This window comes from Chrysemys picta, chromosome 17 (genome assembly GCF_011386835.1).
Source record: "Chrysemys picta bellii isolate R12L10 chromosome 17, ASM1138683v2, whole genome shotgun sequence".
In the NCBI taxonomy this organism is placed as follows: domain Eukaryota; kingdom Metazoa; phylum Chordata; order Testudines; family Emydidae; genus Chrysemys; species Chrysemys picta.
The window spans coordinates 10,272,816-10,300,228 of record NC_088807.1 but is presented as its reverse complement, the minus strand read 5'-3'; the positions used below and the strand labels follow the sequence as shown (position 1 = coordinate 10,300,228).

Below are 27,413 nucleotides of genomic sequence, written 5' to 3'. Positions count from 1 at the left end.
AGGACTCTGCAGTTATTCTCTGTTCCACTGTACTCTGGGATTGGGCTTCCCTCCTTGTTACCAATCATTGTGTCCTCTGCTCCTTACAAAGCCAAAATGATATGAAGAAACAACACAGGCTCCAAATATTCCAAATAAACAAGTTTATTCCAAACAAATGAGTTTTCTAAATATACACAAGCATGCATGGCCTGGGTGCACACATATTGCGGCGCCGACTGGTTTATGGCAGCTTCCAATTCATAGCCAATGGTGAACGTGAGCAGAGGGCTCATAGATGATTTAAAGGGACATGACTCTATTTCTATAAATTACACAACTGCTAACTAAAAATACTTAGTTTTTAAAAGGCTTTTGGTCAGTATCATTGGTCACAGTTTCCTGAAAGGAGGATCAAGCAGGTGCCCAGTCTGAGATGGGACTGAAGGGTGGTAAGTGGATGGTATGACCAGGTTACTGTAGTCACATCCCTGTCTAAGAGTTGAAGACTCATGAGATTCCACCCTGAGACAGGTAAGGTCAAGAGACCTAAGGGTGGGAGCTCTCAGAGGGACTGGAAATGGGTCAGAAGTGCAGCTGCCTTATAACTCTGACAGTAAATCTTGCATGGCTGTGTACAGGGACGGGGGGTATTTTATATTCCCTTTCCCCACTATGTAGCTACAGAGGCCAGTCACAAGCCCTTAATTTGTTATGTTATAAGTTTGGTGATGTTGTGTCTCTGAGATAAAAATGAATGTGTGAGACAGGATGGTGTTTTCACATTAATATCTACCCAACAGCTCCCACTGTGACAGTTATTGTCAGATTTTCTAAGGGGCTCTTCATGCTGAGTAACTGGCAGCTGAGCTCTTGGAAATCTTGAAATCTTGAAAACCTACGTTTGGGCGCTGATTTCTCTGCAACACAAATATCCTTTCCTTAACAGCCTAGGCAAATAACAGTGTTTGTCAGAAGTAACAAACAAAATCATTTGTTGTTGAAAGCAAGTAATTAAGATGGCAGATCACAAAGTACAGAGTAAAAACTACAGTTCACATTATATTGGAGAGAAACTTCATGTCATAGGTTCATAGCCATAAAATGAGTTACAGTGCCGCTCTAGAGATGGCATCACAATAATATAGAGGTAAAATGTAATTCAAATTCATTGCTGAGAAACTTGATTTCTATGATACATAGGGATAAAGGAGTGGCAGTGCCACTTTAAGTGCATTCATCTTCTCTTATAGAACAAATTCTCATTGATGTTTCTTTGTGGGAGTTTTTAAAGAATGGATAAACATCTCCTGAGAATGAACAATCATTAAATGTGAACAACACAGACATGTCAGTTACATTCAAAAAGGTCACCTGCATTTCTTGGTAACTAAGGTAAACTCCAATTTTCTTGGGCTTTTTCTGCACCATGACCCGAGTCCATGGATCTGTTTTTGCCCAGTAATCTCTCCCACTGAAACCCAGAGCCCAGAATCCCTCTATAGGGGACAGGGAAAGTTTTCCTTTTCTCTGTATGGATTTTCTGGCCACTCCCAGGTCCCAGTCATTGCTGCTTCTGACATCCACCTCCCAATAGTGCTTTCCAGAGGAGAATCCTTCAGAGCCCAGCACACAGACAGTCGAATCGAACCTCTCTGGAGTTGGTGGAACTTTTTGAGGTTGAGCTTCATGAATAAATTTCTTCTTATCCTCAGCAATGGAGAGGTTGGGGTGGGCTGTGCCTGGATTAAGAGTGATGTCATCTGCAAAGAGAAAATTTAAGAAACCCTTGTCTAATTGTCTTATAAACTGAAACATGGGAGATATGGCTTATGGGCCAATTCCTGCTGTCCTTACTCAGGCAAAATGCCTACGGATAACGGGTTTTCTTCTATTCTGGCAATTTGGTTACACTGAAATATTTCAGAGATGTGATATTTGATTGAACTTTACACAGAAATGGGAGGGATCCTGTAATGTTTATCTTATTGAAACTGAAATATATTGTGCCAGATTCTGATATAAGTTAAATGATTGAAAGAACAGAACGAGTAAGGCCTGAGAGGAAATGGAGAAAAGCCCCAGTTGTTATCTCCGTGATAGCAATATGTTCTGTTTCTAGTCTTTATAAACTATGAAGATTATTTCTGATTACCAGGAGAGATCTGAATTCTGTTACCTGCATAAGTTCGAGCCCTTCTCCAATCTGAAATGAAAGTGAGAAACAACAGACATTGAATTCAAAGAGGCATCTACTGCCAATTTTCCTCCTTTTAGCAGCAGAAATCTCCCAGGTTGAGGATAACTGATGATCGAAGTGGGTGAGGTAATATCTTTTACTGGACCAATTTCACGCACTTTGTCTCGCTAATATCCTGGGGCCGACATGGCTACAACTACGCTGCAGATACTGAGATCATCAGACAAAATACAGAATGATGTACTGGTGCAGAAAAGAGAAAGTAAAGACATTAATGGTATAAACACACTGTGGTTATTGTACACTTTTGGGCCCTGAATTTGGCTCTCATGGAGTCACCAGGTCCGTTGCATCCTTCACTCATACCTCAGTCTCAAGCAGAGACAGCAGACCACAAGAAAATATGTGTGGTGATGCTGGGAATGTGGCTAGCTGCATTATTTCTGCCTGGAGCTGCTCTCTTCCCTGCTATGAGAGAGATGAAAATGGGCTACAGCACCAAGGGAGATAGGAGAGGAATACAAGAGACAAATAATGTAGAGGGGAGTGTGTTTAAGAGTGGTGAGGGAGGAGAGTGGATGAGACAGAAAAATATAATTGCACAAAGATAATGAAGTTAATCAAATGTTTGTGTGATAATGTTGTACCTGTATTTACTGATATGTCAACTGGGCAACACCTTTCAAAGTCAAATTAATTCAGACCTGCCAGCTTTGTGGGATTTCAGATGACCTCTAATATGACAAGTCTATGGGATTTTCCCATAATCCACAGGTTTTCAGATGTTTCTATATGGTAACCCCACTCTGATTGGCTACCTGCCCAACTCCCTTGGCTTACAGCCAATCAGAGCTGCTGCACATATTGAGAGACCACCTCTTTTCTCAGCAAATGAAGAAGGCTTCTCCCTTCCCATCTCCCTGTACCAAAAAGGTGGGAGCACTCCTGAAGCCCTCGATTCTTTCATCACTGTGCCTGCAAGGAAGGCACCAATCCATGTCATCTCTGCTACTCCTCTCCCCTCTCTAGCTCCACCAAGCCCTTTAGGTCAGGCGTGGAAGTGAAGAGATTCCCTCTCTATCAGCCCCCAAAGACATGCAGGTGCACCCCTCAGGCCTGGCCACTGTGAGAGGCATTGGAGGGGCTCCCACAATCTTCAAGTTTGCAGGAGTGTGTGTCTTGTCCTCCCCAGACCTCAAGGGGGGGCAGGAGGGTGGTGGTGGAGAAAACAATTGATATACCAAAAAATCAGCAAGGGTAAAAGAATATTTAGTATTTTGAGTGTGGGACACCCACACACAGTCACTATCTCAGAGGACATGATCCTACTGCCATTATTGACATCAATGGCAAATTGCGAATCACTTAATTAGAGACACATTGTCAGGGCCTAACTCCCTCTATATTCACAGACATGTAAGGATTTATTTGGGGTGAAATTCATCCCTGGACAGCGAGCAAGTGCTAGGACTCTACAGCAGAAGATACTCACGTATGCCCTATTTTGAAGGGATGTGTGGGATATAAGTGACAGATATCCCATTCGCATAGGAGAAACTTTCACGCAATGGGAGCAGGAATTGATCTGTAGCATTCATCTCTCCATCCTAGCAAATTTTATCAAAATAGTATTCTAACAAAAACAGAGGTCCTTATTTCTAATTGTGAGAACTTCATTTCTATTTGCATCACTTTTCTACCATGGAATTGGATTAACTTTTACAATCAGAGAATCAACACACACTTACTCAGTTCTCCTTGGAGTTCATCTGCAAAGAAAAAAAAATAATGCACACACCTTGTGAATTTCAGTTGGGTTAACTACAGATATTCCGCCTCTCCCTAAAAGCTTCTAATCTGATACCTCACACCAATGATGTTCCAAGTGTCCAAACCAGACTCAGCTCCCTACTGTAAAACTCCTCAATAAATCCTGTCTCTGCAATAAAGGAAATTCTGAATATTGTCACTGCTTTAGAGATGCTACACACTAACTCTTTCTGGAGTCCAAACACAAGACATGAGATTAATTAAAAGAGTATTAGGAAAAGAATATTTGTGCTCCCATTACTTCTAACAGTGAGCCCTGCACAGCTCTTTATAGAGGTGTTACTAGTATTGTCAGTTTAATAGAACTATATTGAAGAAGAACCAATTCAAAGCTACTTTTTTCTGCTTTGGTAGTCATCTTTTCTTGCACTCAGTGGTGTTTGTGTGTGTAATGGGTTAACAAATACTCACAAATATTACATTGTAACCACTTCTGAAGCCTTCACTATGAAATACCCCACATATTCCACCTTCACACACTCCCAACTATTATTCTCATGGTCAGTATCCAACCAGACTCATCTGCCAGCCATGACAGGCCTCTGAATAAACCCCACCCCATGAAGAGGAAATCCCAAACCTTCTCTCAGCAAGGAAACTCTACAGACTCCTTCTCTTTCATGGAGACTGTTCTCACAACCCATCACTCCCGTTTGCTAGTCTCTTTTCATCAACACACTGACAATCATCCATCTCTCTTGTATCACTGTTCTTGTCTCCCAAAACATATTTCCCAAATGTTACACAACCCGACATCCTCCAAGCAATAGAAGTCAATGGAAATTAACCTTTTTCTGTCTCGATTCTTCCTGAAAAACAAAAAGAAAACCATGTACTTCCAATTTTGTCTCCATAGCATACAGAAATACTGTAATAACCAAAACCAAGACAATGTTTGGTAATTTATAAAATATTGTCAGTACAGAATAGTAAAATGCAGGAATCAAAGCCAATGGTATTTGTATACCACTGCAGATTCCTAGATTCCAATGCTAGAAGAAACCATTGTGATTATATATCCTTAATCCTGGGATGAGATAGGCGACAAGACTTCCCCAAAGTAATTCCTAGTGACCTTTGATAAATTTTTCCAATCGTTAATTACCCTTACCATTAAAATCTTACTTCTTATTTCCAGTCTGAATTTGTCTAGCTTCAGCTTGTAACCCTAGATCACGTTATATCTTCCTCTGCCAGATTGAAGGGCCCATTAACAGAGAAAGGCATAACATGATCCAATGGAAGTTGAAATTTGACAATGTCAGACTGGAAATTGGAGCTGATTGGGAATGTTCTCTAAGAATTTGTCTTTAGTTGGAAAATGCTGATTTTTCAAAACTGAAACAGGTTGAGAAATAGTGTTCTGTTCACTGAAACAATGAATCAAAAAGCTTTTCATAAATGAAGGTTTGAGTTTTTAAACATCCTGGAGGGTGAGGGTGGCGGGGCGGGGGGGGGATGTTCATCCCCCACCCATGGCAATGGGCTTTTAATACATTTCAAAATCTGTATGAGGAGTTTGATATCCCCAAAACAAACTTTTTTTTGATTTATAAATGCATGGTTTGGGGTTATTGATTATTTTTTCTCTTTTTTACTATCAGGTATATGTTCATGTTTTTCACACAGTAAAACAAAAATATTTTGAATAATTTCTTATATACTTCAAAAAAAATCTTCTCATAAGAAAGAAACAGATGGGAGCAGAAATTACATGAACAACAAATGCCCCAAGTGGATAAAAATCAATGATTTTATTATAAAAATCAGAATTCTTAATTTAAATAAGATTTTTTAAAATTTAAAACTTTCTTTTTTAGTAAACATATTAAAAATTAAATTTCAATGCACCAATCCATGTGGTCTCTGCTACTTCTCTCCCCTCTCTAGCTCCACCAAGCCCTTTAGGTCAGGAGTGGAAGTGAAGAGATTCCCTCTCTACCAGCCCCCAAAGAGATGCACGTGCACCCCTCAGGCCTGGCCACTGTGAGAGTCATTGGAGGGGCTCCTACACTCTTCAAGCTTTGCAGGAATGTGTGTCTTGTCCTCCCCAGATCTCAGGGAAGCAGGAGGGTGGTTGTGGTGGTGGTGGAGAAGACACAATTGATATACCAAAAAATCAGCAAGGGTAATAGAATATTTCATATTTTGAGTGTGGGACACCCACGCACAGTCACATCTCACAGATCCTACTGCCATTATTGACATCAATGGCAAATTCCAAATCACATAATTAGAGACACGTTTTCAGGGCCTAACTCTCTCTATATTCACAGACACATAAGGATTTATTTGGGGTTAAATTCATCCCTCGACAGCGAACAAGCGCTAGGACTCTGCAGCAGAAGATACTCACATATGCCCTATTTTGAAGGGATGTGTGGGATATAAGTGACTGATAGCATATTTGTATAGGAGAGATTTTCACCCAATGGGAGCAGGAATTGATCTGTAGCATTCGTCTGTCTGTCCTAGAAAATTTTATCAAAATAATATTCTAACAAAAACAAAGATACTTCAGTTCCCTTATTTCTAATTGTGAGAACTTCATTTCTATTTGCATCACTTTTCCACCATGGAATTGAATTAACTTTTATATTCAAAGAATCAACACACACTTACTCAGTTCTCCTTGGAGTTCATCTGCAAAGAAAAAAAAATAATGCACACACCTTGTGAATTTCAGTTGGGTTAACTAGCAGATATTGAGCCTCTCCCTAAAAGCTTCTAATCTGATACCTCACATCAATGATGTTGGAAGAGTCCAAACCAGACTCAGCCCCCTACTGTAAAACTCCTCAATAAATCCTGTCTCTGCAATAAAGGAAATTCTGAATATTGTCACTGCTTTAGAGATGCTACACACTGCCTCTTTCTGGAGTCCAAACACAAGACATGAGATTAATTAAAAGATTATTAGGAAAAGAATATTTTTACTCCCAAACATCTAACAGGGAGCCCTGCACAGCTCTTTACAGAGGTTTTACTAGTATAGTCAGTTTAATAGAACTATATTGAAGGAGAACCAATTCAAAGCTACTTTTTTCTGCTTTGGTAGTCATCTTTTCTTACACTCTGTGGTATTTGTGTATGTAATGGGTTAACAAATATTCACAAATATTACATTGTAACCACTTCCAAAGCCTTCACTATGAAATACCCCACATATTCCACCTTCACACACTCCCAACTGTTATCCCCATGCTCAGTATCCAATCAGACTCATCTGCCAGCCATGACAGGCCTCTGAATAAACCCCACCCCATGAAGAGGAAATCCCAAACCTTCTCTCAGTATGGAAACTTTAAAGACTCCTTCTCTTCCATGGAAACTTCTCTCATAACCCATCACTCCCATCTGCTAGTCTCTTTTCATTAACACAGTGACAATCATCAATCTCTCTTGTATTCACAGTTCTTGTCCCTCAAAACGTCTACCCCACATATTACACAACCAGACATCCTCCAAGCAATAGAAGTCAATGGAAATTAACCTTTTTCTGTCTCGATTCTTCCTGAAAAACAAAAACAAAAAGAAAACCACGTACTTCCAATTTTGTCTCCATAGCATACAGAAATAATGTAAAAAGCAAAAGAGGGTCCTGTGGCACCTTTGAGACTAACAGAAGTACTGGGAGCATAAGCTTTCGTGGGTAAGAACCTCACTTCTTACCCACGAAAGCTTATGCTCCCAGTACTTCTGTTAGTCTCAAAGGTGCCACAGGACCCTCTGTTGCTTTTTACAGATCCAGACTAACACGGCTACCCCTCTGAGAAATAATGTAATAACCAAAACCAAGACAATGTTTGGTAATTTATAAATTATTGTCAGTACAGAAGTAGTAAAATGCAAGAATCAAAGCCAATGGTATTTGTATACCACTGCAGTTCCTAGATTCCAATGCCAGAAGAAACCTTTGTGATTATATATCCTGAATCTTGGGATGAGATTGGTGACAAGAACTTCCCCAAATAATTCCTAGTGACCTTTGGTAATTTTTTCCAGTGGTTAATTACCCTTACCATTAAAATTTTACTTCTTATTTCCAGTCTGAATTTGTCTAGCATCAGTTTGTAACCCTAGATCACGTTATACCTTCCTCTGCCAGATTGAAGGGCCCATTAACAGAGAAAGGCATAACATGATCCAATGGAAGTTGAAATTTGACAATGTCAGACTGGAAATTGGAGCTGATTGGGAATGTTCTCTAAGAATTTGTCTTTAGTTGGAAAATGCTGATTCTTCAAAACTGAAACTGTTTGAGAAATAGTGTTCTGTTCACTGAAAGAATGAATCTTTTCATAAAAGAAGGTTTGAGTTTTTAAAAACATCCTGAAGGGGGGGGGGAGGTAGGGTGTTCACCCGCCACCCACGGCAATGGGCTTTTAATACATTTCAAAGTCTGTATGAGGAGTTTGATATTGTAAAAACAAGCTAATTTTTGATTTATCAATGCATGGTTTTGGTTTGTTTCTTTTTTTTTCTCTCTCTTTTTGAATGTCAGGTATATGTTAAATGTTTCCTACACTCTGAAACAAAAATATTTTGAACAATTTCTTTGATACTTTAAAAAAAAATCTTCCCATAAGAAAGAAACAGATGGGAGCAGAAATTACATCAATAACAAATGTCCCAGGGTGCATAAAAATAATTGATTTAATTAAAAAAATCAGACTTCTTTAATTTAAATCAGATTTTTTAAAATTTTAATTTAAAACTTTTTTTTATTTTTTTATTTTCTTTTTTAGTAAACATATTTACAATTAAATTTCAAGGCACCAGTCCATGTTGTCTCTGCTACTCCTCTCCCCTCTCTAGCTCAACCAAGCCCCAAAAGGTCAGGAGTGGAAGTGAAGACATTCCCTCTCTACCAGCCCCCAAAGACATGGAGGGGCACCCCGGAGGCCTGGCCAATGTGATTTATTTGGGGTGAAACTCATCTCTGGACAGCGAGCAAGTGTAAGCTCTGTTGGCTGGCTAGCTCCCAGTACTAAAAGAAAGGGGAAGGGTCGTTGGGAAATGAGGACCTTGAGACTGATAGTCCCCAGGAACAATGGCGAGAGGGCAACGTCCGAGGTCAGCCTGATTGACAGGGTGGGCAGACTAATCAGGAGTCAGGAGGCCGGGGTGGATCCCGTCCTCCGTGTGAAACCAGGGTCCCAAGCTGAGCTGGGGAGCAGAGCTGTGCCAGCCAGAGGGCTAGAAAAGCAGCCCAGGGAGAGCAGATCCTGTGCTGGGAGCAGAGCTGGAGCCACGGAGCCAGAGAGGCCAGAGAAGCAGCCCAGGGGGCTGGAGGCAGAGCAGCAGTATCAGTGCTGAGGCAGAGTGGAGCCAGAGCTAGAACAGTGGAGCTGGGGATGGAGCTGGAGCTGGAGCAGTCTGGAGCCAGATGTGATGAGCAACTGGGGCCAGCCAAGGGGGGACCCTGGGCAAAGGGCCCAGTGCAGAAAGACACCCCCAGCCAAGGGTCCTTGCAGGCCAGACTGGGAGGGGGATCTTAACCTGACAGGGGGCTGACGCTGGGAAGAAGGGTCCCACCACCCAAAGCCCGGAGGTGTGTGGCCACCGCCAGAGCAAGTGTCCAACCCATAGCATCCCTGCAGCACAGCCAGGGCCTGAGAAGGAGGCCTGGGACCTACAAGGAACAGACTGTGAACTGCCCTGACATTCCAGAGACACAGTTTGTAATGTTCCCTGCGACAGAGCGGGGTGATGTGTTTTCCTTTAACCTTTCCCATTCTTCATTATTCCTTTTTAAATTAATTGCTGATTAAATAAATTGTATTTGCTTAATATTGTATGAAATGATCAGTGGGTCAGGGAAGTGTCCAATGCAAAGAGAGTACCCCGGAGTGGGGACACCCTAACCCCTGTCCTGGGTGACCACAGCAGGGTTGGGGGTCGAGCCCCCCAGGAATCCTGGGCCCAGCCTTGTTGGGGTTACGAGGACTCTGCCAGACAGGAGAGTGGAAGGGGAGTCCTTGAGGGTAGGGAGGCCTCTGGGTAAAGGAAGTGGGAGTGAGGACTCAGATCCTTTCACTAGCCCATTTCACCGGGGTAGTGCAGAAGCCAGGAAAGTTCCCCACAATAGCGGGACCATTCCCCCGCTTACACAAGCGCTAGGACTCTGCAGCACAAGATACTCACATATGCCCTATTTTGAAGGGATGTGTGGGATATCAGTGACACATATCCCATTGCATAGGAGAGACTTTCACCCAGTGGGAGCAGGAATTGATCTGTAGCATTCATCTGTCTGTCCTAGCAAATTTTATCAAAATAATATTCTAACAAAAACAAAGATACTTCAGTTCCCTTATTTCTAACTGTGAGAACTTCATTTCTATTTGCATCACTTTTCCGCCATGGAATTGAATTAACTTTTACATTCAAAGAATCAACACACACTTACTCAGTTTTGTTTGGAGTTCATCTGCAAAGAAAAAAAAATAATGCACACACCTTGTGAATTTCAGTTGGGTTAATTAGCAGATATTACGCCACTCCCAAAAAGCTTCTAATCTGATACCTCGCACCAGTTATGTTGCAAGAGTTCAAACCAGACTTATCCTCCTACTGTAAAACTGCTCAATAAAGGAAATTCTGAATATTGTCACTGCTTTAGAGATGCTACACACTGCCTCTTTCTGGAGTTCAAACACAAGAAATGAGATTAATGCAAAGATTATTAGGAAAAAAATAACAATGAGCCCTTCACAGCTTTTTATTTTATGTTTTACTGGTATAGTCAGTTTAATAGAACGTACTGCAGAAGAACCAATTCAAAGTTACTTTTTTCTGCTTTGGTAGTCATTTGTGTGTGTGTGTTTGTGTGTGTAATGGGTTAACAAATACTCACAAATATTACATTGTAACCACTTCCGAAGCCTTCAATATGAAACGCCCCACATACTCCACTGTCACACATTCCCAACTGTTATCCCCATGCTCAGCATCCAATCAGACTGATCTGCCAGCCATGACAGGCCTCTGAATAAACCCCAACTCATGAAGAGGAAATCCCAAACCTTCTCTCAGCATGGAAACTTTACAAACTCCTTGTATTCCCTTGGAAACTGCTCTCACAATCCATCACTCTCATCTGCTAGTCTGTTTTCATCAACACAATCATCAATCTCTCTTGTATCACTGTTCTTGTCTCCCAAAACATATCTCCCAAATGTTACACAACCAGACATCCTCCAAGACACAGTAGTCAATGGGACTTAACAGTTTTCTCTCTGGAGTCTTTCTGAAAAACAAAAACAAAAAGAAAACCATGTGTTTAACCCCGTACTTCCAAATTTGTCTCCATAGCATACAGAAATAATGTAATAAGCAAAACCAGGACAAAGTTTGGTAATTTATAAAAAAAAATATTGTAAGTACAGAAATCGTAAAATGCAAGAATCTAAGCCAATGGTACTTGTATACCACTGCAGATTCCTAGATTCCAATGCCAGAAGAAACCATTGTGATTATATATCCTTAATCCTGGGACAAGACAGGCCACAGAACTTCCCCAAAGAAATTCCTGGAGACCCTTGGTAATTTTTTCCAATGGTTAATTACCCTCACCATTAAAAATGTACTTCTTATTTCCAGTCTGAATGTGTCTAGCTTCAGCTTGTAACCCTAGATCATATTACACCTTTCTCTGCTAGATTGAAGAGCACATTAGCAGAGAAAGGCATAACATGATCCAATAGAAGTTGAAATTACAGACTGGAAATTACAGCTGGTTGGGAATGTTTTCAAAGAAACGATCTTTAGTTGAAAAATGCTATTTCTTCAAAAGTGAAACTGTTTGAGAAATAGTGTTCTGTTCACAGAAACAGTGAATCAAAAAGCTTTTCATAAAAGGTTTGAGTTTTTTTTAAAACATCCCATTTCATTATTTTTTAATTAGAAGTTTTGAATTTGAATTTTAACGTCAAGAGATTTTTTTTGTTTAGAATTTTAGGTAATTGTATATATAAAACAAAGTTTAAAAAAGAAAATATTTCAAAATCTAAACAATACATTTCAAACTAATATGTGTTCATTGACTTAAACTGAACTGGGTTGGGATAGGAGGCCTTTGGTTTGTGAAACATTTCAAGATTTCAACTGTGCATCCTGCTTCAGAATGGGAAAATGTTTTGAAATGTTGAAAATTCTAATGGAACAGGAAAACCAACCCATACCTACTACTACTAATAGAATTTTTTAAAAGAGGATACTTTGATAAAGAGCTGTTTGGCATATGATAAAGTTTGAAAACATATGTCCTAGCTCTTGTAAGGTGAGGCTGGAGGGCATCCCGTGAAAAGGTAAAGAATGGGTCCCCACCTTCTAACACAGCCCATCACCTTTTTACCTTTTGCTAAGCGCAGGAGTGTCTGGTTTTACACGTTCTGATGATGCACATAAGGAATGTGCTGAAGCCTTCAGCCCTTTCATCTCAGTGCTATGCTAGGAAGGATGCTTATTGGCTCTGCTACTCGACTCCCCTCTCTAACTCCACCAAGTCCCATAGACCAGGAATTGTAATGGAAAGACATTTCACTACCAGCCCCCAAACACATGAGGGAGAGAAGAAGAAATTCCTTCCTGCACCTCTCAGGGGAACACCATGGCCAGGGTGACAGGGCTTGGAGGGGCTCCAACACCCCAGAAGCCTGACAGAAATGTGTGTCTTTAACTCCCCAGACCTAAAAGGGGGATTGAGGGAAGATTACTAAAATATACAGGGGGGGGAAACAGAAAGAGTACTGGTGTATATTTTGACAGCAGGACACCCCCATACAAAGGGCATGTTGTTACTTTTACTATTAAAGTCAATGACAAATTGCAAATCATATATTTGATGACATAATGTCAGGGCCTCACTCTTCCTATATTCACAGACATCTTATGACTGATTTAGGGTGAAATTCATCCCTGGACAGAGAGAAGGACTAGAACTGTGCAGCACAAGGTACACATCTATGCCCTATTTTGACGGGCTAGCTGGGATTTAAGTGATTAATAACCCATTCCACAGGGAAAATTTTGCACCCAATGAGAGCAGGAGTGGGGCTGTAGCACCGATCTTTTCAACTTTTTCTTTTCAACTCTCTCTGGTGCTAAAAATCAATGAGGGAAAATATAAAATCTATGTTTGCCTTCAGAAAGCAAACCCAGAATGTGGCAGAGATCGGCTCAGACGCTGCCCATAACTAATCTGAGCCCAAAACAATAAGCTCGATTTCTCACCAGGTACAGTCCCAGGTCAGCAAAGAATTTAAAGCACCCCTTTAGTTTAGAGCACATGGGTAATCTGTTTGACTTCTTCAATGGGACTATGCCTGTGAGTAAAGTAAAGCATCTGCTTAAGTGTCTTTCACATCTGGGCTATGGAGATTAAAGGAACATGGGGCACTCCCTTCTGAAGAGACACTGCCCCTTTCACGCCCCTTGCACCATGTGCCTAAGGGAAAGAGGGACTGAGTCCCAATCTCACACGTGGCAGAGCAGTCTCCCATCAAATTTGGCTTGGCCGGATTTCATACCTTAACCTGATGGGACACAAAATGTTTTGGAATTGTTCTCTTTTTCAACATCCTTTGGACACCAGAAATGGACACAGTACCCAGTAATGGTCTAAACAATGCTGTATACAGCAGTATTATCACACTACCAATTGCAACCTGCTATTCCTAGGCATAGCCATTCAAAGATCTGGACCATTTTTGCTACTGGAAAATTCACCCTAAGGCGTTTTCATGGATAACCTCTCCAATGCATTATCCAGAAGGCAGGCTGATGGAGGCTGCACTGAGGTTTCACTTCTGGCTAGCACCATCTACTTTTTGTCAGTACTGACCCCTCATGGAAGGTTTTATCCAGACACTATTCATAGGGTGCACTTCATCCTAAAAGAAGAAGAAATCCAGTGCTGGAGTACTTTGTTTGTTTGTTTCCTAGTTCTCCTTATAATCAGGTTTTCAGCAGAGCTAGTCAAACAATGGTAATTCTTTTCTGTAAAAAATTTTTAAAAACACACAAATAAGTCATTGTTTTGTTTGACTTTTTAGTGGAATTTTCAAACAAAAAAAGATTGAAAAGAGATGAAAAAATTTGGTTTCCCCCCCATTTCATCTCCCTCAGAAAGCGGGGGGGGGGGGAGAAGAAGGGGATGGGGAGAAAAGTAGAAGAAAATTAAATAAACCTAAAAACATCTGAAAACTGAATTTGGCTTTGCATGTTTCATCAAGAAATCCAAAATGCCATTTTTTGTTGAAAAATGTTTGGATGCAGGTATTTTTGGCCAGCTGTAGTTTCCAATGTGAATACTCTTGTTTATTAATTCAACTTTCATTTGCTGTGAGCAGCTGCACTGTGGCCTGCCCCAGGCCCATGCCGTATGCAAGGTGGGCAGAAAAGAGAATCTCCTATGACCCCTTTACTCTGCTGATTAGCTGAATAAGATCTATCCCAGAATGTGCTGTCAATGAGGTACATACACTATGGAGACCAGAGTCCTGCCCTGTGTGTCTGCAAACGAAGATATTAAACTGATAAGAACAGGTACTACGCTTGATCTTAGCTCATAGAGAGCCGAGTATAAAAGACACTTGAACTTACCCTGATGCTGCCAGCAACAAACTCCGCATCCTGGCACTAAATAAAATAATAATAAATAATTATAATTAATACTAATTAATAATTACAATGACCAGGATATTTTATTAACGTGTTAAATAAAACTATTTTCTATGAGGTTTATTTTGAAAAAAATTAGTATTTAAAAATAATGTTGTATATTACCACAGGGATGTGTTTATGGCATTTTTCAGTTAATTAAAAAGACGAAGTGTCTATTATTGGGAGTGTGTGGTCATAATTAGACTGAAAATAAAACGTAAATAAAAAGTAGTCCATAACAACACTCCCACATGGGCCAAGAATGAGATTTGAGGCCAGGACTGTCAGCATGAGCTATAGCAGTAAATCAATCATGACACTGCAGTAGTGGACCAGCCACTAAAGTGGGACAAAGTTCCCCCCACACCCCTACCTGTGGCTCCAAGACCATGGTGGTAGCTATACAGAGAGACAATGTAACACACAACTACTCAGTGGGGCACTATATCCCCCTCTAGTGGTGGCTGGGCTACATAAAGAGCTTTCTGAGTAGAGCTGGGTGAATAATGGATTTTTTGGATTGGAAAAAATCCAGGAAAACCATCTGTTTCAATTCAAAACAAAAATATATTTTTTTTGTCAAGTCAAAAAAACTAGAAAAAATGTCAGATTGAATGAACCAAACTGCTTCTGTTGACACAAACTGATTTTTTTCTTGAGTTTTTCTTTTTCATTCAACCATTTATAAAGTTCTTTTACCATTTTTTTTATTAGCCAAACTTGGAAACAAAATAGCATTTCAAATCAGAAAGTTGAACTGAAACATTTTGACTTTTTAAAAATGAAATATTTTGAAATAAAACACTCACAACAAAACATTTCAAATCTTTTGAAAATTTTCTCCCCAACTGAAACTATTGATGAAATGCAATACAATTTTGGCAAATAGTTTCAGACTCCAAAGAATTCATTTTGGGGCAACAACAATATATATACACATGGTTTTCTTTTTAAGGAAGACTCCATCAAGAAAAAGAATTATATGTATATAAACGTGTTATATATATATAAACTTGTATATAAAAACCTTTTTCTTGCTGGAGTCTTCCTTAAAAAGAAAACCATGTGTTTAACCATGTACTTCCAATTTTGTCTCCATAGCATAGAGAAATAATGTAATAACCAAAACCAAAACAAAGTTTGGTAATTTATAAAAAAATATTGTAAGTAGAGAAATAGTAAAATGCACAAATCAAAGTCAATGGTACTTGTATACCACGGCAGATTCCTAGATTCCAATGCCAGAAGAAACCATTGTGATTATATATCCTGAATCCTGGGACAAGACAGGGCACAGAACTTCCCCAAAGTAATTCCTGGAGACCCTTGGTAATTTTTTCCAATGGTTAATTACCCTCACCATTAAAAATGTACTTCTTATTTCCAGTCTGAATGTGTCTAGCTTCAGCTTGTAGCCCTAGATCCATTTATACCTTCCTCTGCCAGATTGAAGAGTCCATTAGCAGAGAAAGGCATAACATGATCCAATGGTAGTTGAAATTAGACAATGTCAGACTGGAAATTAGAGCTGATTAGGAATGTTTTCAAAGAAATGGTCTTAGTTGAAAAATGCTGATTCTTCAAAACTGAAACTTTGAAAAATAGTGTTCTGTTCACTGACACAATGAATCAAAAAAGCTTTTCATGAAAGAAGGTTTGAGTTTTTAAAAATATCCCATTTAAACATTTTTTGTAAAAAGAAGTTTTCCATTTGTCCTAATGGAACAGGAAAACCAACCCAGACCTACTACTACTAATAGAATTTTTTAAAAGAGGATACTTTGATAAAGAGCTGTTTGGCATATGATAAAGTTTGAAAACATTTGTCCTAGCTCTTGTAAGGTGAGGCTGGAGGGCATCCCATGAAAAGGTAAAGAATGGGTCCCCACCTTCTAAAACAGCCCACCACCTTTTCCTCTTTTGCTAAGCGCAGGAGTGTCTGGTTTTACCTCTTCTGATGATGCACATAAGGAATATGCTGAAGACTTCATCCCTTTCACTTCAGTGCTATGCTAGGAAGGAGCCAATCCATGTTGGCTATGCTACTCGACTCCCCTCTCTTGCTCCACCAAGCCCCATAGACTAGGATTTGCAATAGAAAGACTTCTCACTACCAGCCCAAAAACATGGGGGAGAGAAGAAGAAATTCCTGCCTGGGCCCTTCAGGGGAACACCCTGGCCAGGGTGACAGGGCTTGGAGGGGCTCCAACACCCCAGAAGCCTGACAGAAGTGCGTGTCTTTAACTCTCCCGACCTCAAAGAGGGGGTGGAGGGGAGATTACTAAAAGGTATAGGGGGGGAAATTGAGAAAGAGTAATGGTGTATATTTTGACAGCAGGACACCCACCCACATGATCTCAAAGGGCATGTTGTTACTTTCATTATTAAAGTCAATAACAAATTGCAAATCATATAATTGATGACACAATATCCAGGCCTCACTCCTCCTATATGCACAGACATGTTATGACTGATTTAAGGTGAAATTCATCCCTGGAGAGAGAGAAGGACTAGATATGTGCAGCACAAGGTACACACTTTTGCCCTATTTTGAAGAGCTACATGGGATTTAAGTGCTGAATAACCCATTCTACAGGGGAGATTTTTCACCCAATGAGAGCAGGAATAAGGCTGTAGCACTGATCTTTTCAACTTTTTCTTTTCAACTCTCTGATGCTAAAAATCAATGAGGGAAAATATAAAATCTATTTTTCCCTTCAGAAAGCAAACCCCGAACGTGGCAGAGATCGGCTCAGACGCTGCCCATAACAAAACTGAGTCCAAAACAATCAGCTCTATTTCTCACCAGCTACAGTCCCAGGTCAGAAAGGATTTAAAGCACCTCTTTAGCTTAGAGCACATGTAGGGTAACCAGACAACAAATGTGAAAAATCGGGACGGGGGTGGACGGGTAATAGGAGCCTATATGAGAAAAAGACCCAACATTTGTGACTGTCCCTATAAAATCAGGACATCTGGTCATCCTAAGCACACGTAAAAAGAACAGTAGTACTTGTGGCACCTTAGAGACTAACAAATTTATTTCAGCATAAGCTTTCGTGGGCTACAGCTCATTTCTTCAGATGCATAGGTTCCACTATATGCATCTGAAGAAGTGAGCTGTAGCCCACAAAAGCTTATGCTGAAATAAATTTGTTAGTCTCTAAGGTGCCACAAGTACTCCTATTCTTTTTGTGGATACAGACTAACACGGCTGCTACTTTGTAACCTAAGCACATGTGTAATCTGTTTGACTTCTTCAATGGGATTATGCATGTGAGTAAGGGAAAGCATCTGCTTAAATGTCTTTCACATCTGGGCTATAGACATTAAAGGAACATGGGGCACTCCCTTCTGAAGAGACACTGCCCCTTTCACACCCCTTGTACCATTCACCTAAGGGAAAGAGATACTGAGTCCCATTCTCACACATGGCACAGCAGTCTCCCATCAAATTTGGCTAGGCCAGATTTCATATCTTAACCTGATGGGACACAAAATGTTTTGGAATTGTTCTCTTTTTCAACATCCTTTGGACACCAGAACTGGACACACTACCGAGTAATGGTCTAAACAATGCTGTATACAGCAGTATATCACCTGCCAATTGCAACCTGCTATTCCTAGGCATAGCCATTCAAAGATCTGGACCCTTTTTGCTACTGGAAAATTTGCCCTAAGGCATTTCCATGAATAACCTCTCCAATGCATTATCCAGAAGGCAGGCTGATGGAGGCTGCACTGAGGTTTCACTTCTGGCTAGCACCATCTACTTTTTGTCAGCACTGACCCCCTCATGGAAGGTTTTATCCAGACACTATTCATAGGGCGCACTTCATCCTAAAAGAAGAAGAAATCCAGTGCTGGAGTACTTTGTTTGTTTGTTTCCTAGTTCTCCTTATAATCAGGTTTTCAGCAGAGCTAATCAAACAATGGTAATTCTTTTCTGTAAAAAATTTTTAAAAACATGAAAATAAGTCATTGTTTTGTTTGACTTTTTAGTGGAATTTTCAAACAAAAAAAGATTGAAAAGAGATGAAAAATGTTTGTTTCCCTCCACTTTATCTCCCTCAGAAAGGGGATGGGGAAAGAGGGGGTGGGGAGAAAAGTAGAAGAAAATTAAATAAACCTAAAAACATCTGAAAACTGAATTTGGCTTTGCATGTTTCATCAAGAAATCCAAAATGCCATGTTTATTTGAAAAATGTTTGGATGCAGTAATTTTTAGCCAGCTGTAGTTTCCAATGTGAATACTCTTATTTATTCATTCAACTTTCATTTGCCGTGAGCAGCTGCACGCTGGCCTGCCCCAGGTCCATGCCGTATGCAAGGGGGGCAGAAAGTGTAATCTCCTATGACCCCTTTACTCTGCTGATTAGCTGAATAAGATCTATCCCAGAATGTGCTGTCAATGAGGTACATACACTATGGAGACCAGAGTCCTGCCCTGTGTGTCTGCAAACGAAGATATACTATAACCTGTGTATAAAAGACACTTGAACTTACCCAGATTCTGCCAGCAACAAACTCCGCATCCTGGCACTAAATAAAATAATAATAAATAATTATAATTAATACTAATTAATAATTACAATGACCAGGATATTTTATTAACGTGTTAAATAAAACTATATTCTATGAGGTTTATTTTGAAAAAAATTAGTATTTAAAAATAACGTTGTATATTACCACAGGGATGTGTGTATGGCACTTTTCAGGTAATTAAAAAGACCAGGTCTCTATTATTGGTAGTGTGTGCTCATAATTAGACTGAAAATAAAACGTAAATAAAAAATAGCCCATAATAACACTCTCACATGGGCCAAGAATGACATTTGAGGCCTGGACTTTCAGCATGAGCTATAGCAGTAAAACAATCAGGACACTGCAGCAGTGGACCAGCCACTAAAGTGGGACAAAGTTCCCCCCACACCCCTACCTGTGGCTCCAAGACCATGGTGGTAGCTATACGGAGAGATGTGTAACATGCACCTACTCAGTTGGGCACTCAATCCCCCTCTAGTGGTGGGAGGACTGCATAAAAAGCTTTCTGAGTAGAGCTGGGTGAATAATGGATTTTTCAGATTGGAAAATATCCAGGAAATCAATCTGTTTCAATTCAAAACAAAAACAATTTTTTGTGAAACAAAAAAAAAATGAAAAAATGTTAATTTGAATTAATCAAACTGCTTCAGTTGACACAAACTGATTTTTTTCTTGAGTTTTTCTTTTTGCTTCAGCCATTTTTGATGTTTTTTCTCCATTTTTTTTTTATTGGCCAAACTTGGAAACAAGATAGCATTTCAAATCAGAAAGTTGAACTGAAATATTTTGAGTTTTTAGAAATGAAATATTTTGACAAAAAAACACTCAAAACAAAACATTTCAAATCTTTTGAAAATTTTCTCCCCAACTGAAACTATTGGTAGAATGCAACACAGTTTTGGCAAATAGTTTCAGACTTCAAAGAATTCATTTTTGGCACACACCAAAAAAATAAATTGGCAAAAAAAACCCTTTTCTTTCTGGGGTCTTCCTCAAAAAGAAAAGCATTTGACTACATTGTCAGGGCCTAACTCCCTCTATATTCACAGACATGTAAGGATTTATTTGGGGTAAAATTCATCCCTGGAAATGAGCAAATACTGGACTCTTCAGCACAAGATTCTCACATATGCCCTATTTTGAAGGCATGTGTGGGCTGTAAGTAGGGTGACCAAACGTCCCGATATTTCGCTCCGCCAGCACTTATTTTTTTTTGCTCCGCCTGCGGACACCCTCCCCCCCCATTTGTCCTGATATTTTCTTCCTCTCATCTGGTCACCCTAGCTGTAAGTGACAGATAGCCTATTTGCATAGGAGAGACTTTCACACAAATGGAAGCAGAAATTGATCTGTAGCATTCATCTGTCCATCCTAGCAAATTTTATCAAAATAATATTCTAACAACAAAGATCCTTCAGTTTCCTTATTTCTAATTGTAAGAACTTCATTTCTATTTGCATCACTTTTCCACCACGGAATTGAAATAACTTTTACATTCAAAGAATCAACACACACTTACTCAGTTCTATTTCACGCTCATCTGCAAAGAAAAAAATATTTTTTTACTGCACACACCTTGTGAATTTCAGTTGGGTTAGCTAACAGATATTCCGCCTCTCCCAAAAAGCTTCCAATCTGATACCTCACACCAATGATGTTGCAAGTGTCCAAACCAGACTCATCTCCCTACTGTAAAACACCTCAATAAATTCTGTCACTGCAATAAAGGAAATTCTGAATATTGTCACTGCTTTAGAGATGCTACACACTGCATCTTTCTGAAGTGCAAACATAAGAAATTAGATTAATTAAAGGATTATTAGGAAAAAATATTTTTTCTCCCACACTTCTAACAGTGAGCCCTGCACAGGTCTTTATAAATATTTTACTAGTATTGTTAGATTAATAGAACTGTATTGAAGAAGAACCAATTCAAAGTTACTTTTTTCTGCTTTGGTAGTCAGGCATAATGTAATCCAATGGAAGCTGAAATTACACAATGTCAGACTGGAAATTAGAGCTGATTAGGAATGTTTTCAAAGAAATGGTCTTAGTTGAAAAATGCTGATTCTTCAAAACTGAAACTGTTTGAAAAATAGTGTTCTGTTCACTGAAACAATGAATCAAAAAGCTTTTCATGAAAGAAGGTTTGAGTTTTTAAAAACATCGCATTTAAACATTTTTTGTAATGAGAAGTTTTCCATTTGTCCTAGCTCTTGTAAGGTGAGGCTGGAGGGCATCCCGTGAAAAGGTAAAGAATGTGTCCCCACCTTCTAACACAGCCCATCACCTTTTCATCTTTTGCTAAGAGCAGGAGTGTCTGGTTTTACCTCGTCTGATGATGCACATAAGGAATGCACTGAAGCCTTCAGCCCTTTCATTTCAGTGCTATGATAGGAAGGAGCCAATCCATGTTGGATCTGCCACTTGACTCCCTTCTCTTGCTCCATCAAGCCCCATAGACAAGGAATTGCAATGGAAAGACTTCTCACTACCAGCCCAAAAACATGGGGGAGAAAATAAGAAATTCCTCCCTGCGTCCCTCAGGGGAACACCCTGTCCAGGGTGACAGGGCTTGGAGGGGCTCCAACGCTCCAGAAGTCTGACAGAAGTGTGTGTCTTTAACTCCCCCGACCTCAAAGGGGGGTGGAGGGAAGATTACTAAAAGATATAGGGGAAAAATCGAGAAAGAGTACTGGTGTATATTTTGACAGCAGGACACCCACCCACATGATCTCAAAGGGCGTGTTATTCCTTATATTATTAAAGACAATGACAAATTGCAAATCTTATAATGGATTACACAATATCCAGGCCTCACTCCTCCTATATGCGCAGACATGTTATGACTGATTTAAGGTGAAATTCATCCCTGGAGAGAGAGAAGGACTAGATATGTGCAGCACAAGGTACACACCTATGCCCTATTTGAAGGGCTAGTTGGGATTTAAGTGATGAATAACCCATTCTACAGGGGAGATTTTTCACCCAATGAGAGCAGGAATAGGGCTATAGCACGGATCTTTTCAACCTTTTGTTTTCAACTCTCTCTGATGCTAAAAATCAATGAGGGAAAATATAAAATCTATGTTTCCCTTCAGAAAACAAACCCTGAATGTGGCAGAGATCGGCTCAGACACTGCCCATACTAAACTGAGTCCAAAACAATCAGCTCTATTTCTCACCAGCTACAGACGCAGGTCATCAAAGAATTTAAAGCACCTCTTTAGTTTAGAGCACATGGAAAATCTGTTTGACTTCTTCAATGGACTATGCCTGTGAGTAAGGTAAAGCATCTGCTTAAGTGTCTTTCACATTTGGGCTAAAGAGATTAAAGGAACATGGGGCACTCCTTTCTGAAGAGACGCTGGGTGTCCATCACACAATGTATCTATGAAGATGTGTCCCATATAATGATTTGCATTGACAACCCCAATTTATACTGATGAAAAGCAAAACATTTTGAATTTGCTTTCAAGAAATCTATGGAAAGCGTAATGGACTCTACATATTATTATCTTTTTACATATTGATTTTAAATAATGAAGTGATGAAATAGCTTATCTACCTTCTTCTGGACCGATGAGTCGCCCTTCAAAAGAAAGCAAAGCAACACAGAGAAGATTAGAATGTTTAACAGCAATATCACATATGAGCACTGACAATCTACATCAGATATTTATTGCAGCACTTTCATGTTGTCCCCAGAAATATCCCTCTGCTATTATATGTTATGGACATATGGGCCAGATCTTCAGCTGGTATAAATTGGTCCAATGACATCAAAATGTGGGTCTGGAATGGACCTTGAGAGGTCAGCAAGTCCAATCTCCTGCACTAAGGAAGGGCTAAGTAAACCTAGACCATCACTGACAGCTGTTTGTCCAACTTGTTCTTAAAAACCTCCAGTGATGGGAACTTCACAACCTCCTTTGGAAGCCTATTCCAGAGCTTAACTAGTTTTAGAATTAGAAAGATTTTCCTAATATCTAACCTAAATCTCCCTTGCTGCAGATTAAGCCCATTACTTCTTGTTCTACCTTCACTGATCACTGAAGAACAATTGATCACCTCCTCTTTTTAGTAGCCCTTAACATATTTGAAGACTGTTACCAGATCCCCCCTCAGTCTTCTTTTCTCTAACTCTGGGTCTGGCCCAAAGCATTCAAAGTAATAAACGCTTGTTCTAAGTTTTCCAAAAGTTCTTTATCCCAGAAATGTCCCATGGTTGGATCTGGTCCTCACCTGTGGCTGGTGTAGTGTTGCATGTATGAGGTTAAGGTGACAGAAATGCAGCAGAATCTGTCCCTGAATTAATGAGAGACCTACTGTGTCACCTCCTGTGGCCAGGTTTTCAAAAGATTTCAGCACCCAACACAACTTTTGAAAATCTGCACCCAAGTTACTCCTGTCTAGGATCAAGCATGATATCTAAGGGTACGTCTACACTGCAGTCAGGAGGTGCAAGGGCAGCATGTGTAGACATATCCGAGCTAGCTTTGATGTAACCAGCTTGCTAAAAATAGCAATGTTGCCATGGTGGGCTGCATGGGCTAGCCATCTGAGTACAATCAAACCTGGGACCCTAGGTATGTACTAAGTAGCTCAAGTACACCTAAGTAAGCTGTATTGGCTGTGCAATGGGATGTATTGTAGCCCAGAATCCCCTGTAGACTATGTACTACAAGTCCATCCTTGGGCATTCCCCTGACATCACAGCTTAGAGACAGCAGTATAGAGATGCATGGGGCTATGCTGTGCTTATGCCAGGGGATTCCTTCCTTGGCCTATTGTAACTCAACTGCAGCCATTGTATGTTGCCTTAGTAGTGCATGGGGGCCAGAATCAAGTGTCCTCATTTGCATACTGAGAGTGCATTTAATCCCAGATGTCTTCAGCCTTGCTCATTTTCTGCCTGCACTGTCTATTGTTTACCTTGTTTTACTCTGTAAAAAGCAACAGAGGGTCCTGTGGCTTGCATCTGAAGAAGTGAGGTTCTTACCCACGAAAGCTTATGCTCCCAGTACTTCTGTTAGTCTCAAAGGTGCCACAGGACCCTCTGTTGCTTTTTACAGATTCAGACTAACACGGCTACCCCTCTGATACTTGTTTTACTCTGTACTTCTTTACCCCTCCCGGGATCCCAGGCATGTTCAGAGGCCATTGTCTCTTGTGTCTGTCTTTCTCCCTCCCTCTCTCTGCTGGGACTGTTCGTGGGAGGGAGAGTGTAACTGTCTCATTGAAACTCAGAGTGAAGTACCTTTCTGAATCCAGTCCCTTCCTGCTTTGCTGGAGCCCATACTAAGGCTCATTGTAAAGTCAAAATCTAACCCTTTAGGAGGAACAATGTTCTTAACATATTGAGGGAAAATGTAATTTTAATGTCTCAAAAAAAGCTGAGGGGATTTTTCCTAAAATTTCCAAAAATGTATGGAACCGATTGGCTAATTCACTGGTTACATATATGTCTGGGAAATTAATACTCACCACAAATAGTATTTTTTCTGATTACCTTTTGTGTTTGTGTGTGTGTGTTTGTGTATATGTATATGTATATATATATATATATAAATACTTGGCAAAATTTTGTTACCTTCTTCAGGATCTCGCCTTCTTTTTCCTAAAATAAAAGTCAGAGATAATATATGAAAATACCGATGGAGATGCAAATAGCAATTACTCATTACCTAAAACCCTACAGAGTTCAGTGTGTCAGTCCTGATGAAAACACTTAAGGATACTCACAGACTATGGCCCCAATCCCACATCCTTCTAGGTCGACCCTGGTGCTGTGTGGAACAAATGCCATGATCAAAGCCTATGGTTGCACCAATGTGTTTGGGATTCCTGGAACACCCAACCTCTAGCATCAACTCTTCCCTTCCATCTTCCTCCCAGAGAATGTCCAGAAGGGCTGTCACTCAGCATGCTACCACCACTCAACAAAGTATTTGAGCAAAAGGATATTGCCCCAACGAGGCAGCGTTAGGTCTCAGACACTGTGGGCATGTCTACACTGAAAACTATATTAGGTCAACTTACAGCCACCACAGCAATTACTGCAGTGGTTCATGTCCACACTACCCTCCTTGGTCAATGGTGCACGTCCTCACCATGAGCTCTTCCACTGATCTCAGAGGAACTGTGTCGGGAGCTGAGAGCCAGGGTTCTTAGCTCAGTTTGCAGCTCTCTGCTGGGAGCCCAGCTACCCTAGGGTTCCTGCCAGCTGCCCCCTCCCAGCTCTCCATCCTGTTGTGAGCCCTGCAGCTTCCCCTCCCCCCCACACACACTCTTGGTTTCACAAACCCTGCTGGAAGCACAGCCGCTGCCTGGGCACTTGGCTGCATACTCCCCACCAGGAGAATACCTGCTTCCTGGCTTCCCACCAGCTGCCCTCCCCCTCCCCCGCCCCGCTCTCAGTTCCATGCTCCCAACTGGGAGCTTGGCTGCCCCCCATCCCTGCTGCACTCCCCGCCGGGAACATGGCAGACCCCCTGCTCTCGGCTCCATGGTCCCCAGCGGGATTGGGGCAGTTGCCTGGACTCTCGCCTCCCCAATCCCCACTGTGAATGAGAGAACCAGTGGGGAGTGGGGAGCCGGAAGTCTCGGTGCAGCTGGGCTCCCCAGCATGGAGTGGGGAGATGGGACCCCTGGAGCAGCCCAGCTCTGAGTGGGAAGTGAAGAGCCTGGGCAGCAGCCTGGCTGGGAGCATGGAATGGTGAGCATAGGGGGCAGCCAAATTGGAGCAGGGAGAGGGGAGCCTGGGCATCAGGCAGTAGCCCAGCTGGGAGCAGGAGGATTTTCTTGTCAATGTTATGGAACTGTGAAATTGCAAAATTGGCAGCCAAAAGCCAATGTAAGTAACTCAGTGTCTACATGGACATTGCATCACCCTAACTAAATTGACATAAGCCCTACGCCTCTCTTGCAGGTGGACTTATTATGTCTGTGTAATACGGCACTTACACCAGCAGAGCAAGGCTGTAGTGTGTACACTGACATAGTTAGCTCAACATAAGCTGCTTTACATCAACCTAACTGTATAGTGTAGATTAGGGCTAAGATGGAGATGGCTTTGGACCTTACATTATTGTCAGAGTCAGAAGAAACCTTGGCCTGGTCCTTCCCCAAAGCATAGGGCTTACCAGGGGAAATACCACCAAATATCTGCCAAAATTCCTCCTAGTCTTGGAACACCCTATTTATTGGGTGTAGGGGGATGTTTTCATAGAAGCATAGAATCATAGAAGATTAGGGTTGGAAGAGACCTCAGGAGGTCATGTAGTCCAAACCCCTGCTCAAAGCAGGACCACCACCAACTAAATCATCCCAGCCAGGGCTTTGTCAAGCTTGACCTTAAAAACCTCTAGGGATGGAGATTCCACCACCTCCCTAGGTAACCCATTCCAGTGCTTCACCACCATCCTAGTGAAATAGTGTTTCCTAATATCCAACCTAGACCTCCACTACTGCAACTTGAGACCATTGCTTCTTGTTCTGTCATCTGCCACCACTGAGAACATCCTAGCTCCATCCTCTTTGGAACCCCCCTTCAGGTAGTTGAAGGCTGTTATCAAATGCACCCTCAATCTTCTCTTCTGCAGACTAAACAATCCCAGTTCCCTCAGCCTCTCCTCATAAGTTATATGCCCCAGCCCCCTAATCATTTTTGTTGCCCTCCGCTGGATTCGCTCCAATTTGTCCACATCCTTTCTGTAGTGGGGGGCCCCAAACAGGACATAATACTCCAGATGTGGCCTCACCATTGCCAAATAGAGGGGAATAATCACTTCCCTCACAGTGATTATTCCTGGGCTTGGTTTCTAAAGCCAGGTCTCCCTCCTCCTTTGCTCAGCATGGTGATGGGATGGAATTTAAATCTGGATTCAGAGACAAATTTCATGGTTTGTCCATCTATAATGCACTGAACCAAAATAATGGAGCCAAAGACCCACAAATATATGATAGTGTGAGTCAAAAATTGGTTCCAATTTGGAGCCTGTTTCTATTAATAATTTATGCCATTTGCAAGTAGTGGACCAAAAACTGCAGCCACTCCTCACCAAATATTTCCCTTGATGCCAATTTCAGTAAAGACTGAGTAAGCGATTTGATATAGCATCGTAGCCATAGGCCATTGCACACAATGCAAGAAATAGAAACATTAATTTAAAACAATGGTCAAGAAAAC

General features: G+C 40.9%; 1 long non-coding RNA gene across 3 annotated transcripts in view; it reads right to left on the bottom strand.

Moving 5' to 3' along the window:
- Window positions 1-1,124: 1,124 nt before the first annotated feature.
- Window positions 1,125-27,413, bottom strand: part of LOC101936326 (uncharacterized) — a 44,326-nt gene continuing 18,037 nt past the window's right edge. Inside the window, exons 6-10 of one of the 3 annotated variants that reach the window (XR_010593428.1) lie at window positions 24,816-24,842; window positions 22,791-22,814; window positions 11,199-11,261; window positions 3,920-3,948; window positions 1,125-1,772 (exon numbers count right to left, since the gene is read on the bottom strand). This is a non-coding gene — a long non-coding RNA (uncharacterized LOC101936326). Of the gene's footprint in view, window positions 1,773-3,919; window positions 3,949-11,134; window positions 11,262-22,790; window positions 22,815-24,815; window positions 24,843-27,413 lie in introns of those variants that run through there. The other 2 variants (XR_010593427.1, XR_010593426.1) reach the window with 2 other exon arrangements.